The sequence below is a fragment of the Saccostrea cucullata genome, unplaced genomic scaffold (genome assembly GCF_032062105.1).
Source record: "Saccostrea cucullata isolate Sc308-1 unplaced genomic scaffold, CSIRO_AGI_Scuc_v1 ctg1107, whole genome shotgun sequence".
Classification (NCBI taxonomy): Eukaryota; Metazoa; Mollusca; class Bivalvia; order Ostreida; family Ostreidae; genus Saccostrea; species Saccostrea cuccullata.
This window is the reverse complement of record NW_026940312.1, coordinates 102,985-120,524: the sequence shown is the minus strand read 5'-3', so window position 1 is coordinate 120,524 and position 17,540 is coordinate 102,985. Positions and strand designations below refer to the sequence as shown.

Sequence of the window (17,540 nt, the reverse complement as noted above, 5' to 3'; positions counted from 1 at the left end):
TTTCATGGCAACCAACACATATCGTAACCAAAATTTGATATTTTTCCAATTCAGTTTATTCAGTTAAGTTTATTTCCCTACTTACATGGTTTTTTTTTAAACCAGTATAGAAGTTTCTACTTTACATTGTTCGTTTAACACTTAATCAGAGTGAACACAATACGTCCCAATAATGACCTCAATTTTTCAATATTCCCATGTATAAATTTTTCTAAACTTTTTGTTATATATTCAGATCATATCATAGATTGATTAAAACCAAGTTTTGAAACTGTTGCAATTAGTTCACATTTTGATGAAAAATTTGATAATTTGACTAGACTATACAGGTATGTCGGCGTATTTACAACTTAATCGGAGATCCGTATTTCATACCATACCGGTTCTACAATTAGTGTTTAAAAGACATTTCCAGTAAGCATTCAGCAAAATCACGGTAATAATTTGCAGAAGAGTTTCTCTATCTTTACTATATCGTCAGACTTTAGAAACATTATAATAATTCTAAGGACACACTAATAGTTCATATAGGGGCGCTGCCCCTTGAAACCCCGCTGGGGGAGGACCCCGAGACCCCCCTTCAGCTTTTTTTCCTTTTCTTTGGAATCATGTCTGTATAGCTAACACTGACTCATTAAAATCAAGCATGTAAACAATCAATCTAAGTTCTATAAAGCAAAATAACTAAGAAATTATAAGTTGACAATGCAGGCACAACAATTATACCATATTCAACAAATCTGATATGACAAATTTGATTTTTATTTTAAAGAAATTTCATAGCTAATAAAATTCGTTTTAACGAACTTGACAAATTGCTATATCAAATCCAAAATTAAATTTGATAGGTCCTTCGTTGGCATCCGTACATTGCAAAAGTGTGTAATCTCATTAAGGATAAAATGGGTGAAGGCAAAGTACAGTGATCACAACAAACAATTATACCAAAATTCCAGAGGCAGGACCATTCAACAAATCTGATATGAGTCAAATTTGATTTTTATTTTAAAGAAATTTCATAGTGTGAAAACAAATGCTTAACAAATAAAATGTAAAAAAAAGTCGTTTTCAACAAACAACCATAGCATATACGACAAATTGCTATATAATATCACCTTATCTGTTTTAAGTCGTAGTGTTTTAGTTTTAAGTTGTGAAGAATGATTCATAAATTATTGACAAACATGTTGAGGAAACAAAAATATCAGCAGTCTATAGTTTAAAGACATTTCGTACGTTCCATGGTCGATACAATGACCTTTTAAGCAAATACATTGACGACGGATTTTCCTGATCATGACAAGAGGCACACGGGAGTGACTGCTTGGCAGTGGATGCTTACTCCTCCATGGCACCTGATCCCACCTTTGATGTTTTGGAGGTCCGTATTTGCTCGTCTTATTTTGTATTGTTTTATGGACTTTTGACCATAAGCATACTGTATGTAATCTCCGTATATTTCATTATACGAAATAAATTTGTTGTGACAAATTTTAGAACTTCTTTAATCGAATTTCATTTGTTTTACCAGATTTCTAATAGTAGATTAAATGAACTTAATCTGTTAAAATAATTTTTACGATGTTTTAAGGAATTTTTTTTAAAAAGTGTTCAACAAATTTTATTCGTAATAGTTATTTTCATTCATATGTCGATACGATAAACACTGTATTTCAGTCAGCTTAAAATTAATGATATACCACAGAATTGGACACATCTGATCCATACTTGGATATTTACTAGATAAAACGTTAATGTTATCATTACAACAAAGCTTCATGATAGACATGACGAGTTTTCAATTTGCAACTTCCCGTACGTAATGCAGCAATAAACCCTCATCACCTGTACATGGGGCTTATATCCCTCTGTTCATTCGATACACAAGAGTGCATGCTCAAATTCTAAAACGAGGTAGGTTATTGACACACAGGTTGGTGATGCAACTAAATCAACAGTCTCGTTAAAAGTCATAATTTCGTAAATTATATGGTCGATACAATGACCTTGTCAGCAAATAAAACTATCAGAAAGTCATATGCTGAATGAGGTTGCTGTCCCCTGCTTTCACTGAAAGTGGGAGATAAAAAAAATTCGGGCTGTCTGTCCGCCCGTCCATCTGTATAGCTGTATCTCTCGCTGTCTGTCTGTAACACGGAGATATCTCTTGAATCCTTTTAAACTTATGCAATAAAAGTGTACAACTCCCTATGGCCAAAAGAATAACCCCTATTGATTGTGAGGATTAACGGACAAATGCCAAGGTCATAAATCGTCCGTGTAACACTTAACAATTTAAATTTCTAAAATGATTTTGAGTTTTAGAATATTAATATATTAATTCAAATTTCTAACTTTCAAAAACTCAAATTGATTTGGTATATTGAAATTTAAATTTTTAGTTCAGAAATCTAAATTTTCAAATTTCCGAACAGGTTTTTAGAATTTTTTTAATATTTTAGATTTTTACCTTTAATATCCAAAATATCATATTTCCAAAAACAAATTTTGTATTTTAAACTTTTGAGTTTTTAATCTACCGTTTCTTTAGGAAGTTTACGCTTAACAATTCAAATTTTAATAACATTTTTCGTCTTTTGATTATTTAAAATTAACTTCCAACTTCCATGCAACTTTCAAACGTTTTAGATTTTTAGAAATTTAGAATTTTGATTCAAACACTCAACTTTTAAATAACCAAAACATTTTTTACATTTTGAGTTTTTAGAATTTTACTTCAAATATCCAAAATATCCAATTCCAAACCTGGTTTGAATTTTGAAACAATTTCAAAAACTCTTTTGGTTAAGCAAAAGAGCTTTTAGATAGTTAAAATATTGAACTAATATACAAAATTCAAATCGAGATAAGAAATTTGATATTTTGGATATTTAAAATAAAAATCTAAAACTCAGTGCTTTGGTTATTTGAAATTTGAATGTTTGAACAAAAATACCAAATTTGGAAAAACCCAAAACGTTTTGAAAGTTGAAGTTTAAAATTTTAAATAATTAAAAGACGAAAAATGTTTCTGAACTTTAAACTGTTAAGCGTAAACTTTCTGAACAAACGGTAGATTAAAATACGTTTAAAATACAAAAATCGTTTTTGGAAATTTGAATGTTGAATATTTAAAGTAAAAATCTAAAATATTAAAATTCAATATACCAAATCAGTTTAAATGTTTTTTTTTTTAACTAATATGTTAACATTCTAAAACTCAAAATCATTTTCGAGATTTGAATTGTTAAGTGTTACAAGGACCATAAATGCATAAATTCTGTCTGTTTTAACACTTGCTTCCGCGCGATATCTCGAGAAGCCATTGAACTTTCGCGAAAAAATTATATACAAGTCCCTATGACCGGGTATCGAAGGAACACTCCTACATGTATTTATTTTGAGGGCAAAGGTCAAGGTGGTAAATTCATATTTTCTGTCTGTTTAACACTTTCATTTCCGGATGATATGTAAAAAAAAAAAAACTTGTACCACTATTCTCTACGGCCTCGCCCCACCCCTCTTTAAGCTTTCCCTCCTTCCCCCAATTTAGATCCGTGTGCATGTTCTTTTTTCCTTAAGAAGGGAACACAGATTCTCTGAATTAATTTGTTTATTCTAATTAGTCATTATTCACATACTGATTTGACAACGGAGATTCCCGTAATTTTCAGATTATGAAAAGGAGTACACGGCGGATGTTACCTGTTGCCAGGGGATTCTCACTCCTCTATAAAACCTTATCCTGCTATCTGTGATGTTTTCAGAGGTCTGTCTTTGCTCTGTCCATTATTATACCCCCGTTCCGAAGGAGAGAGGTATACTGTTTTACCCTTGTGTGTCTGTCCGTCCGTCTGTCTGTAACAAATTTTCGTCGCAGTTTTCTCAGCAACTACTCATCGTAGATGCTTGAAATTTTAACACAATCTTCTCTAAGGCATGCCATATGTTGGGATTCAGTTTTATTCAAATCCGATGTCAACTTCATGTTTTTCCGTGCATTTGTCCGTTTCATACATAAATTTTCGTCGCAGTTTTCTCAGCAACAACTCATCGCAGATGCTTGAAATTTCAAAATAATCTTTTCTGAGGCATGCCATATGAAGGGATAAATTTTGTTCAAATCTGATGTAAACTTCCTCTTTGTTCGTGCATCTGTCCGTTTCATACATGTTTCATGCAAAACAAATTTTCGTCCCAGTTTTCTCAACATTACTCGTCGCAGATGCCTGAAATTTTAACACAATCTTCTCTGGGGCATGTCATGGTGGGATTATTTTTTCTTCAAATCTGATGTCTACTCCCTGTTTATCCGTGCGTCTGTCCATTTCATATATATCAAATCTTCGTCACAGTTTTCTCAGCAACTACTCATCGCAGATGCTTGAAATTTTAACACAATTCTCTTTGAGGGATGTCATATGGTGGAATCATTTCTATTTAAATCTAATGTCAACTTCCTGTTTGTATGTGCATCTATCCGTTTCATAAATAACAAATGTCGTCGCAGTTTTCTCAGCATCTACTCATCGCAAATGCTTGAAATTTTACTACATACTTTGTTGAGGCATGCAGTATGGTGGGATTTATTTTTAAGTGAATCTCATGTCAAATTCCTATTTATCCATGCACATACCCGTTACTGAACTATTTAATAACATGATATTATATATGAACATCAGAGCGGGGGTATTACTTGTGAGCAATGGCTCACAGACTTCTTGTTTGTAATGATTGAATGGACTTTTGAGCCTCAATACTGTCTGTTATCTCTCTATATATTTCATTATAACGAATTCAATTCGTGAAAACAAGTCGACAAATAATTATAGCGAATCAAAAAAATAGTTTTGAAAGGTCCTTATGCACTTCCGTAGAACGGGGAATGTTTTGATTGTTCACAATTTACTAGAACTTACGTTGTCTACAAAGCACGGAGTTGATGTTTGTTGCATGTGAGTTAGCATCCGATTTCCGTGATGCCATTATAGCTTTCAGAAAATATGGTGATAAGGTTTTATACTTTAACCTCTATATTGCGCTTCCGATCGCAAGCACGACAGAGTAAGTTAAGGGCTGTAATGTCACGTCTATAATACAAGGCCGTAACTACCATTGAGGCAAGTGAGGCAAATGCCTCACTAAATCTTTAGACTAGAGTTTTCTGAAAAGTGAAAGTGTTTTACATTGAACTTATGAATTAAGTGTGTCTTCGTGCTTAATTAAAATTTCAACTTTTGTTTCAATATCTGTCAATCTTTCATGTGTTATTAAATGTATGTGAATCATTTTCATTTATTGAACGCATTTATTACCTGTAATATTCATATAATTAAAAATGTTTGTTTTGTATATTGTTTGATTGTTTGATAACATCCTAAAAATTTGTAATGAATTTTATTTCTCTTTTACAGCTATATTTATGATATTTTAGCAGCTAGATATCAATGGGATCAAAAGACCACCATTTGCCGGTTGGAGGGCTGCATTTCAGTTTTCAAATCTGTATTAAAATTGACTTGTTTATCTGGGCTTTCAGGTCAATCAAATCGAAATACAGAAATCTTGTTTGATGTCATCACTTACTGTGACTTTCCTTAGGACCTCGGTTTTTACAAAGGAATGAAATGTAAATGTTCATGACCATCTTATGTAAGGATAGCCATTAATGTCTTTACCTGTGGTCATCCCGTTTACAGTTTTTGAGCTCTGTTTTACACATGATTATAAAATCGATATAAGGATCAAAATTAAAGAAAATTACAAATTTACCTTTTCTCAGTGAAATACACTTTAAAATTTAGCCCTGTAAATATATATAGTTTTATATATCTTACCTAAAAAGGAAAAAGATGTGCACATTTTTCCAGCAGGTTCAATGATTTTACAATATATAAAACGTAAACACTTTCTAAGATTAAATATTTTATTTTCTATATTACATCAGAGCAGGTTTTTTTTTGTAATGGAATGGACTTTTGAGCCTCAATACTGGCCATCATTATAACGCATTAAAACAAGTCCTTTATAGCGAATCAAAAAAATAGTTTTGAAAGGTCCCACATATTTTTGATTGTTCACAATAGGAATTACCCAAAGCACCCTTGCCTCACTAAAAATTTGAGCCTAGTTACGGCTTTGTAATAACGTGAAATTGAGCATTCTACTTCATTGAAATTGAAGAATCGGTGGCCATAGATCTTTAGAGCTATTAAGTAATTAAATTCATTTTTATCATTCCGTCGGAAAACAGTCATCCAAGCCTATTTCAAAATTAGCAAGTCATGTCGTAGGAAAGACACATTTACTCTGTATATATTAACCAACATTTATCTGCATAAACTTTCATGCACTGTTTGCTAGGATTTTATAGCAGTGAGCTTGTAAGCAAAATTTATATAACATATCGTTGATCGTATTTTAGTGAACATTCTTAATATCAATTGTAAAATTTGTTTTAGTACTAAATTTGACAGCGTAAAGTTACATCTTGCAGAGCAATACAAAGAAATTTCGGTTAATGGCGGATGTGGTAGGTTGGAAGGGTATGCTTTTTCCTCCTTGTCACCTAATCCCATCTCTGGAATATCATGAGGTCCGTTCTTCTTGACCTGTTCACAGTGGAATTTTAAAGATTGATCAGTTTGTTATCTCCACCTTTTTCATATATACCTCAAACGTGTGAAGAATTAAAAAATATACTTTGGGTGTCTCGGGCTCGAAGAGGCAAGTATTATATACCTCTTTGGTGCTGGTACAACATACATATAGCAGTGACTATATAGACACTATCCAGAAATGATTCAGTTGGAAAAGATGTTCATTATGTGTCAGCCAGCTTCATATACAAAATCAAGACAAATGGAAACACTGTAAATTTTGTTTGGATGCCATGAAGTCTTCTTTGGAAAAACAACACAGTCCATGTTATGATGTTGACTTCAAGGAAAAGTCTTCAGGCAAATAGAAACTTTGACTTTAAAGCGTGTTGAAAACCAATTGCGGGACGTTTCATGAATTCATATTATTGCACCAAATGCTGGTAAATGTTAAGAAGCTTTTTTTTCAAAAGTTTACTTTTTGGGGGGTAATAGGTCAAGAAATGTAATAAAGAAGTACCCTGCTCAGCATGTTGTTACCTATGATACAAAATATGTATAGTTACCTATAACAGTAACCTATTATAGTTTTCTATTTTAATACCCCTTATAGTTATTTTTATAGCTATAGTTTCCTTTTATTGTTACTTATTAAAGTTACCCATTACCTATTATTGTTACCAATTATAGTTACCTGTTATAGTTACACGTATCATAGTTTGTCTTAAATGATGTTTGAATGTTTTACTTGTGTATTATTTTTGTATGGATACCATGCATTTGCTACAAATTCTAAGTGAGAAAATCTGAATTGTGATCAAAGGACTACAACTCTCACAAGACATAGGAACCCAGTAAATGAAAATATGAGGCAAGATAAATTCTGAATTGGAATCTTGTTTTTTCCGAAGTTCACAAGCGTACGTTCATATTAGCTTTGATTATAAAGATCTCGCAATGAAATATCTTGAAGAGTTTTCTATATTTTAATGTTATGTAACCACTTGTACATTATGTAGGCATAGATAGATGAGGATGTACTTTGTATGCTAAGTACAAATTATCTTTGCCTACAGGCCACAACACCAGAAATTGACCACAGAATGAAGTCAAACACTCAAATCAATAAATTGTTGAAATAATTTTATTAAGGAATCAAAATGTTCGCCATTTTATGAATTTTATTGTACAAAACCTGCAAATAATTATGTACACCTGTTAAATAAACTAAAGATATTCAATATCAAAAAGTACAGTATGCTTACAATTTCTGGTCTTGAAGCCAGATTGGGAAGTTTCTATTCTTCGTTTGTCCATGGACAGTTATTTCAAAAGAAAAGAATGTAAATCGTATGTCAGTGCTGAATATTTATAGACATATACATTCTCCAATATCTTATAGAATCTGTTCAACTTAGTACACAGGGTGTACAATTACATATGTATAATGTATTTTATTTTATACACATTTTTCATTTTTTGTCCTGTATCTGTTTGTGTTATGCTCCTTTTCTCATTTCTTTTTCCATGTACCTCTTGTACCATACAGATGGTTTTTGAGAGAATAAATGAATGAATTTTGTGTGTTCAAAGTCATATAAAGGCTCAATGGTCCGGGTACTTGATTTATTTTTCTTTTTCATTTTATTAATTTCGAAACATAACAATTGTAATCATAAATTCGAGAATCTACTCATATTGCTACAAGTTGATAAATTATTCTACCCAAAAATATAATTTGCTGAGTAAAAGGTATAAGATACTAGTATTTAAAAAAAGTATTATTCTTTGACTCCAGAATATTGTTTATCAAAAATTAAGACTTTCGCTGCAGAAACAGACTTTTGAAGTTAAATACCGGTACAAATGAATCACAAGTGCTATTTTAAATTTGTGATGCCTCTTCTTTATTCCTCATTTCAACACTTAATTCAATAAATTTAAAAAAAATATTAAGATATTGATCATAATAAATATTTTCATCATTTTTTCATTAATCAATGGCTAAAACAGTACATTGAAGAAAATTGTCGCTAAAATTTTAGACTGAATTGAGTTCGATAAAATGTGTTATTAAATATGACTTAGATAAGTAAAACAATAATGCGGTATACGCTATAAATTTGTCTGAAATGTGAACATAATCGATCTTGACAAAAACGAAAAAGTCCTTGTTCGCCTTAAATGTTCTAAAATGTTGTTGTGTGGTAAGAAAACACATCTTAACCTTGTATATGACTGGGATTAAGCTTGAAGAAGATGTCTAGATTTCTCTGTATCTATGCGGGTGATCTGCATACAATCACAGCGGCCTGTTCTTATTTTGATCTGAATAATTTAATTCAGAAACTGATAGCGTAGTTGGTCCAAAATTCACATTAATTACTCCAGTTCAAGCCAAATCACCAATGTATGGAGCTACAAGACTGTCTTTATCTGGAGTCAGAAGAAACCAGATCGACAACGCGTATAGCGCTCTCATTACCGCGGAAGAATTTTTAAAATTTTGCATAACAAGTGCCACAAGGTTTAGATATTGTTGATATTCGTCATTAATCATAAACGCGGATTATCGGTATTCGGACCAAATTTATTCCTCTATGACGTATACGTAATGTTGATAGAACTAGAGCATGAAGAAATAGTAGTACATTTTTATTCTTTTCTAGATTTACTGAAATGAATGAGTTTTCATTATAATTTAAATTTCAGAATTGTAAATAGAAAACCCCATAAACATGATTTTCAATACATGAATGAGCTGCATTTTTGTTGTTTTAAATTGTATTTTAGTATTTCTGTATTAAATTAATGAGGGGTTATAAAACTTCTGATATTTATATTTGCATTGAAAGAGTTATTTATGGAAGCTCTGATTGAAGTAAATCAAATATTATCACAGATATTCAATTTATGCCGCTATGAGAAATCTGGTAAATTTTACACCGTCGGATAGTTACGGATTTTTTAAACACCACCTTTGTTTTTGTCGCAACATTTTTGTAGCCTGTTAAGTGCAGTGAAAAAATAAAAACCCCTTTTATTGGTTCGATTTCATATTATTTTGCATCCAGGTCAAAAATTGTATTTTTCAAATACCTTTTCATTAGTTTCTTGGATTTGGGCAATTGTTTGAACACCTCCAAGAATTAACTCATTTATGCATTATTTTATGCAAATGTACATCTACTCTGATATCTTCACTGTGTGTAATTTTCTAAACAGTCTCAAGGGGAGGGGGGAGCACACTTGCACCTTTCACCCATGTACTCGTTTTATCCAGGATTGTTTATAAGGTGACTCCACCTCTTGGTTTGTTAAAAATTTTACTTTATATCATTCAATTAAATGACAGAATAGACAAAATTGCATACCTGTGTTTGATTATTTTTTTATTTGGCAAATCTCATAGGAGGCATAAAATCACATTATTATCATCCTAATCAAATAAAAATGATTTGTAAAAAAAATATATATAAATAATACTTTTATTCCAAAGTACATCGTTTTTCTAAAAATAAAATTTAAATTGTTAGTTTAGTCATTTTGATTATGAAGGATTATTAAAGGTGCAGAATTGCTCTACCACATTTTTACAGGAAAATAAAATTATACAGACGGTATTGCTAAAATATAAACAATAGAACTAATTTCTTGATCAGAGTTTTCACACGTGGAATCAAAAATGAAATTTAAATAAAATCCCTAATTTTGTGAACAAATTCATCTTTTGTTTATGCTATCATTAACTTTACCTATATATATGTTATTTTAATTTGAAGATAACAATTTTAGAATTCATGTTTGAAATAATCTGTAACGATAAAGCCATTAATCAGCTCTGTGTTTATAAGCACAAATCCTTTGTTTGTTCGGAAAATGAGATGTTTCTCAATCCAACTTCAACTCGGTGATGAATTGTGGAATGCCAGTGGCGATTGCGTTATGTTCTATTCTTTTATTAAATGTTTCATGTTAATTAATAACTAAACGTTAAGTTTCTCCTAAAAAGAATCAGATAAATCTAATTCTATTATGGTCAATAAAAAATTATTTTATTTTTTTTAAATACATTCGTGTAAATAATTAATTTTTATTACTCAATTCTGCTGAACATCTGTACATACATCGCATTTGCATTAAAAATATATGTATGTATGCAATTAATATTTTTCACTTATTATTTTTTCAGTAAAATGTAATTATGGCATTGAAAGATCAATCGATACAAATAATTTTTTTTTTTCATATTTTGTTAACGAAATTTAAAAAATATTCAGGGATGCGTGTGACACTAGATTAAACATAATTGATCATAAAATAGTCAACAAATAGCTTGTAATAAAAATTAAATAATAAATTCAATTACGTATTTTTGACAATTAATATTTAAATTAATATATTTCTTTTGTGCACTGGAAAAAATGACAACAAAGTTTATTTATCCATATATATTAATCATTTCGAAATATTTTGTTCATTAAAGATTTATCTTCTTTTCAGCAGGGTTATAAAAAAAAAATTGAAGTGCAGATTCCGTATTTCGTCTTCATTATTCCTGCTATTTTGTCTAATCACAGTCTGACCTATCAGAAAGTGAATATAACTGCCTCTTCTCCTTACACATTCAAATCAAGGTCACGTGACCCCATATTGAAAATGACAGGCTGGTATTTTATGAGTTTACCGGGCCCTAGTTTATGGGTTTCTGCGCAAGACGAAGAGAGGCCTCGTTTATCACCGCCAGACGAAAGGTAATACATTTTCTGTATATCAAGATCTATAACGGTCTATAACATCATGTAATTAAGGAAAACAACCAATTGAAGCCTCATCTAAGCGCTCATAAAACAATAAATCTAACGGTTTATGATCATATAATATTGTCGGATAATTTTTAAACACTAAAATATTGAATTAAGTCACTCGTATGCTCATTTGGGCTGCAGGTTTTTTGACGATGATAATAAAATACACATTAAAAGATCATTAAGAGCCTGGTTTAATTTGCATGTTTAAGGGGAGGGTCTTTAGTCAAGGGAAGAGTTTAAAAGTGATTATAAGTGTCTCTTGCAATTATTTGTTTAAATGATAGGCTTGAAAATTGATGCTTTAGTTTGGAGGTTATGTTCCAGATACAACAAAAACGTTTTGCTTTTAAAGTTTTTGATAATGAAATCAAAGTGGACACGATTTACATGTATGTGAAAAAAAATCATTTGTTGAATTTTTTATAGTGTGGACTAAGTGAAAATGTGATTAGATACACTGCGGATATTTTGTTATTGCCATACTCATAATAGGAAATTTGTCGTGATTTTTATATACCAACGAGAAAGACTGATTTGTGAAATATATTTAATTTAAAGTATCTTTGGTGTATGACATTTTTTTTTTACAATATATATTGTCATTTTTTGTACAAGGTCTTGACGTAGAATAGATAAAAACTAGAATGTTATTAGAGAATTTTGAAAATAGACATAGGAGTAGGGTAATATAATATCTATCCTATCTAACATTTCTGAAACTGTCTTTGAAGATAAGAAAACACACAGATAAACACACAAACGATGGTCATTCAGAGTAAAATTGTAGACAACATAAAGTTCTACTTTAATGTGGTTACGTTGTTTAATCATTCACCTTTACCGTCATTTTTTCTCGCCATTCAGAAATAAGTCAGTGGTCCAGTTGGCCGGGCCTTTTTATTTTGATAGCGAGGACATTGATTTTAAAACCTTGTTGTGCCATCCAAACACACGCTCCGAACGCCATATAGTAATGAAAAATAAATGAGATACTTCTATCCCTGGCTGAGACAGAAGCCCCGAGGGGTCGTACTGCATTCAGGGGACACTCTCCAGAAGGGGATTGGGTTAAGATGTTTCATTTGATCTTTTGTTATGACCCGAAAACGTATATATGTGTAAATGGATACGGTCAGAAACTTAATACGAAATACAAACATTTGAAGAAATAAATAAGAAATCAAATTTGTCATTTAATTCTGTAATGTTTTTTAAATTGAAAACATTTATCGAAAATATTTGAAAAGAAAAAAACACCAACAACGATATTTCTAGTTTCTTTTCATCGATTCTGAAGATAACTTGGTTGAACTATATACTATCAATTACTATTTAGAAAATAGCAAAAATAATAGATAAATAATCAATTTTGAAACAAAGAATCAAATACACATTTTATGTATGCCTTTGAAATGGTTTTGAAACGAAAATACTTTTTAAACTACGGAATTTATATTTTTGAACATATTTACAATATATACAGAATTTGTAACCATGTGGATCCAGAAAAATTTCGATGGTCTATTAAAACATTGAAATTTTTTAAATGAAATATTGCATAAAGTCATATCTTTAAAACGCTGTTTTAAGCAATCCTAAAATTGGATTGATTCTGAAACTTACTTTCGTATTCCATTATTTAAAATTATCTATAGAATAATTTTATTCTATCTTTCCACGTATTTGTTTTGTGTGGCATGAATGTTTTTATTTTAATTTATGTGAATAACTGATAATTTTTTTCCCCGTGATATCAAGCTTTGTCCAAAATTGCCGTTTAGCATTTCTTTCTTCTTTATTTATTATTTTTTTTTTTTACCAAAGTTCTACGTAAAATTGTAAATGTATTTCGATGCACTGAATAATGACTTAAGCAGAATTCAATTTTGCTCCTTTTTTGTACAGACTGTATCGATAAAAAACCCTTTTTTATTTTATTTGATTATCTAGGCATATTAAATGCTTAAGCAACAAAGTTTTAAAATATAACAAAATCGATTGAACACAGTTTACAAAATTTATAATTTTTATGGCCTACACTAGACTTGTGCCGCATTATTACAGTCTATCATGTCTCTTGGGGTGAATGATTAGCAAAAAATATCAATATTGATAATTTTTTGCATGTTATCCAAATTAAACAAAAGATGCTTAGATTTCAGTGCGTTCGTAATTATCTCCCAGATGAACAAGATCAGATGCGTGTTGAAACGAAAGTGGGAATTGTGACAGTTTTTCTGAATTGTAATTTATCATTTTTCGACAGCTTAAAGACGCGCTACGAATCTCTATTTGTTTTATTGTCAGTTAATTTTAAGCAGGTGTGTAACACTTTGTAGCAAATAGCAGATTAACATCAACCAACGTGTCAAACAAGGTTTGTCGTCATCCAACAAAATACATAAAACATGATAGCAAAAGTAATTGAATAAAAACTTCGTTTGAAGTGATGTAGGTGAAAAATGCACAAAATCAAAGCAAGGCATGATACGTTTCCAACAAAGATTCTTCTCTTTCTCCCTCCTTGTCATTCTAGTGTACGGAATTATATTTTTGCACTACTTATTTGTGCTGACTTCTCGTGATTTTAAGCAACAAGTAATGAAAGAACATCTTAAAGACTTCGTTGGAGACAGTGTTTCTTTAGAATGGTCAATCTCTTTTGGTGACTGGTACTTGCGGTTTTATGACCGAGGTGTTAAAATTCAACCCTTCCTGTTCTCTGTAATAAAACCTTGCGACTTCAGGGATTTCTAGAGATGTAGAATTCGTCACTTCTTTGGTAATTTTTGCTACTTCCAACGCGGGTGTTCCAGACATTCCTGTACATATTTTGAGCTTGAAATGACCAAAACAAAAATAAACAAAAATAAAAAACGAAAAACAAAATATTACATAACAAACCACAAAAAAGAGATATGAGGAAAGGAGGGTTAAATACTTGACCATGATTATCAAAATACTATAACTACGAACTATAACTACGAAAAAAAAAACAAATTATCAGTAAATATCTTTTGCATTAAAACTTTTTGATCTTTTAAAGTAAATGTACGATAGATGAGAAAATGCTTTGAATAAAGGAGACGTTAAAATTAAATTTAGAAATTCTTAGCAATATCGTTTTGTTAATGTAAACACCATAAATGAGCACGTGTACCAGCCATTAAATGTTTGAAACACATAGAGAACAATATATTTGAAATATATTTTGAGAAATAAAACTTTAACATAAAACTTTAATTAAATGGAAATAGGACTTAATAATTACTTTGTTGGTCTCCGCAACTCGCGACTACGAGCATGATTTTATTCCCATAAAAACTACATTAAAGATTGTATTTTTGAAAAAATAAGTTGGTTTATCTGAGAGGTGTTTTTTTGGGATGGGGTATCTTTTACAACGAACAGCAAATCACATAAATATAAAATAGTACAGGTGAAAACTACCTTCTACTACACTTTGTAGAAATTAATAAAAAAAAATGTTTAACAGAGAATGCTTATCTATTACTAAAGCGTTACTATGCATTTATTAGCAAACTGACACGATGCCAATTCTGAAATGAGAATCATAGGGTTTAGTAATTAAGAAAAGCTAGTTCAAAAGTATCAGATCCTAGATCTGGTTACATAAACTTTAATATATGTCAAGTTCAATTCTTTCCAGATATTTATTAGCTATATCAAGCACAAATCTGTACAATACAGCAGTGCTGTACGTTAATGGGATATTCAAAAAGAATTATCAGCATTGTTCTTGCAGTGTAAATACTGATAGATCCATCTTGCTCTTCTTGTTTGGAAGTTATCAGAGCAATTTTAAAGAAAAAAATAAAGAAACGTTATACATAAGCTGATATGGTAGGCACGTTTATTAAGGTTAGACTTATTGTGCTAGAAAATAATAAATGTGCAGTAATATATGTAAGTATGACGGAAAATTGATATTTTCTTTAAAATCGTCCTAAATATAAAGTTTTCAGACACTGATCGATAAGGAACATAATTGTACAAAATTGCTTGTGTGCTGCAAAACTGTGTCTTTCAAAAGGCTATTGGTATTTATAACAGTCGATAATTGACCAATTAATCGAAACGATTGATCAGAAGTTATTTCAAAACAGAATGCACTTGAATGGAAATAAAAGGGTTAAGCAGCACTTGGTATCACGTATCGTTGAGTCGTGAACAATAAATCAAGATTTTCTTTCTTTTTGTGGTCCCTGTACAATATCTTGGTATCATTTCCGCAGTTTTCAGAATTACGTAGGAAGGGATATCTTTTCTACCTCTTCTACGAAGCTCTTGCTCGTTTTTTTTGGTTAACATACTGCGGGCGAAATGATGTATCGATAGAAACCAATGTTAAATTGATGGAAGGCAATCGATAATGGTATCTAAATGATCTATTTTCTCGGACCTTGACATGGAAACTGTTTCTTTTTATAACAACAGGTTGTCTGCTGTGTTGTTGAGTTTACAGAAATACGCGATTAAGATTCTCCAACATCTATGTACATGTACCTTAACATGACATCAAGATAGACTCGGATTTATGAGCTAGTGTTTGGGAGAGGGTGAAATTTGGATTGCATAGCTCAGATACATGTATATAATTGTTCTGAATCGTGTCCCTGTAATAAAAATAAATTTCATAAAATACTGCTCATTTTTAAATCATCTATAATTTTTGTTAAACTAAATTCATAGGTTTTAAATATCACGAATATAGAAAAAAGGCTTGAATACAGGGGAATGTCCCGCTGATAGTGACAGTTATTAATTTAATATGGCCCATGATCCAATAAAATTGCTTAAATTTTAACAGAAAGATTGAAGTGACGAGGAAAATATTTATTAGAAGTCTGATTATAAAACCTTGATGAGAAGTAACAACGAATAAAAATGTAGTTCCTTAAATGTTTGCATTGCAAAGGAACTAAATTGATTTTTCAAGCATCTGTAAGATTAAGAAATAAGCGCATGGCATACCCATGGACAAGGAAGAGCTGATTTAGGATTTGAAATACATGTATATAGATACATAAAGTTTTGACCGTTTCAAAATTTCAAAGACATTGTGCATTGAAACTGTTTGTTTTCTATATGAATTTATTTTATTTATCAAACATGAGTACAGAAAATGGAAATCCAGTGTATTGCTAACAAGAGAACCAAACTGAGATCCTGGTGATTAATTTACAAAACATAACCGAATAATAGTGGGGTGTCAAAATATAAACGATTGAGCAGACCCATCTATATGGTATTTCACATTTTACGTCTTGAGTTTTATATGAAATACGTATAAGTTTCCACTGTGAAACATAAGCTGATGTTAAATTCTATCCATCATTTCTCTAATGTTTGGACCTTTCGGAACCTATTCGTGTTTGTTTGGTTTTCTCTGTCAGTTTGATCTATACCTCTTGTATGTCCACGAGTCCAGTCAGCTAGAGGAATAACGTATGTTTTCTCAATCATTTCATATAAAATATCTTAACAACTTATTTTAAGGTATGGAATGAACTAATGCTTAAAATATAACTCATACCTACAGGATTCAATTACAGGTTTTGGCATTGTGTTCTTCAGAATTTCTATTTTATATGATAAACATGAGTAACAGGTACCAGTTATTGCCATGAAATGATTTTTTTCAGCAGCAAACTTAAGTTTAATATACGAGGAAGATTAACCATAAATCTTGAGTCCTGAGCTTCTCATCAGAGTTAGTAATCCGTTTAGAAGGAATGCTATACACGTATCGTGGATATAGAGCGCGGTCCTAATTTTCCAGCCTTTAATGCGCCTTTGATTCGTATTGTCCGCTCCCTGTTTTGCGGTACCATTCGTCGTTTTTATGGTCCTTTCCCAAATTGCCTCATTCACTCCAATTGACTATCACACATAAAAGCCGCGTCTCAATAGTTTCTCAATAAGATTTCACGATTGTAGTCGGATAGACTTTAAACCTTTGCCGTAAATCAACCCCATAATAGATAGAAAGACTTGCCTCCTACTAATGACCAAATGAAGTGAGTTTCCCATTTCAATAATATACACGATTGAAGTCGACTTATGAAGGGAGAGCGTTACGAGGGATTAACGCCATAAAACAGTTTCG

The 17,540-nt window shown here is 31.1% G+C and overlaps 1 protein-coding gene across 1 annotated transcript in view; it reads left to right on the top strand.

Moving 5' to 3' along the window:
- The first annotated feature begins 11,118 nt into the window (after positions 1-11,118).
- LOC134255098 (homeobox protein HOX3-like) overlaps positions 11,119-17,540 on the top strand; it is a 28,248-nt gene continuing 21,826 nt past the window's right edge. Inside the window, exon 1 of the mRNA XM_062737612.1 lies at positions 11,119-11,353. The gene's annotated coding sequence lies outside the window, so the exon portion shown is untranslated. The remainder of the gene's footprint in view (positions 11,354-17,540) is intronic.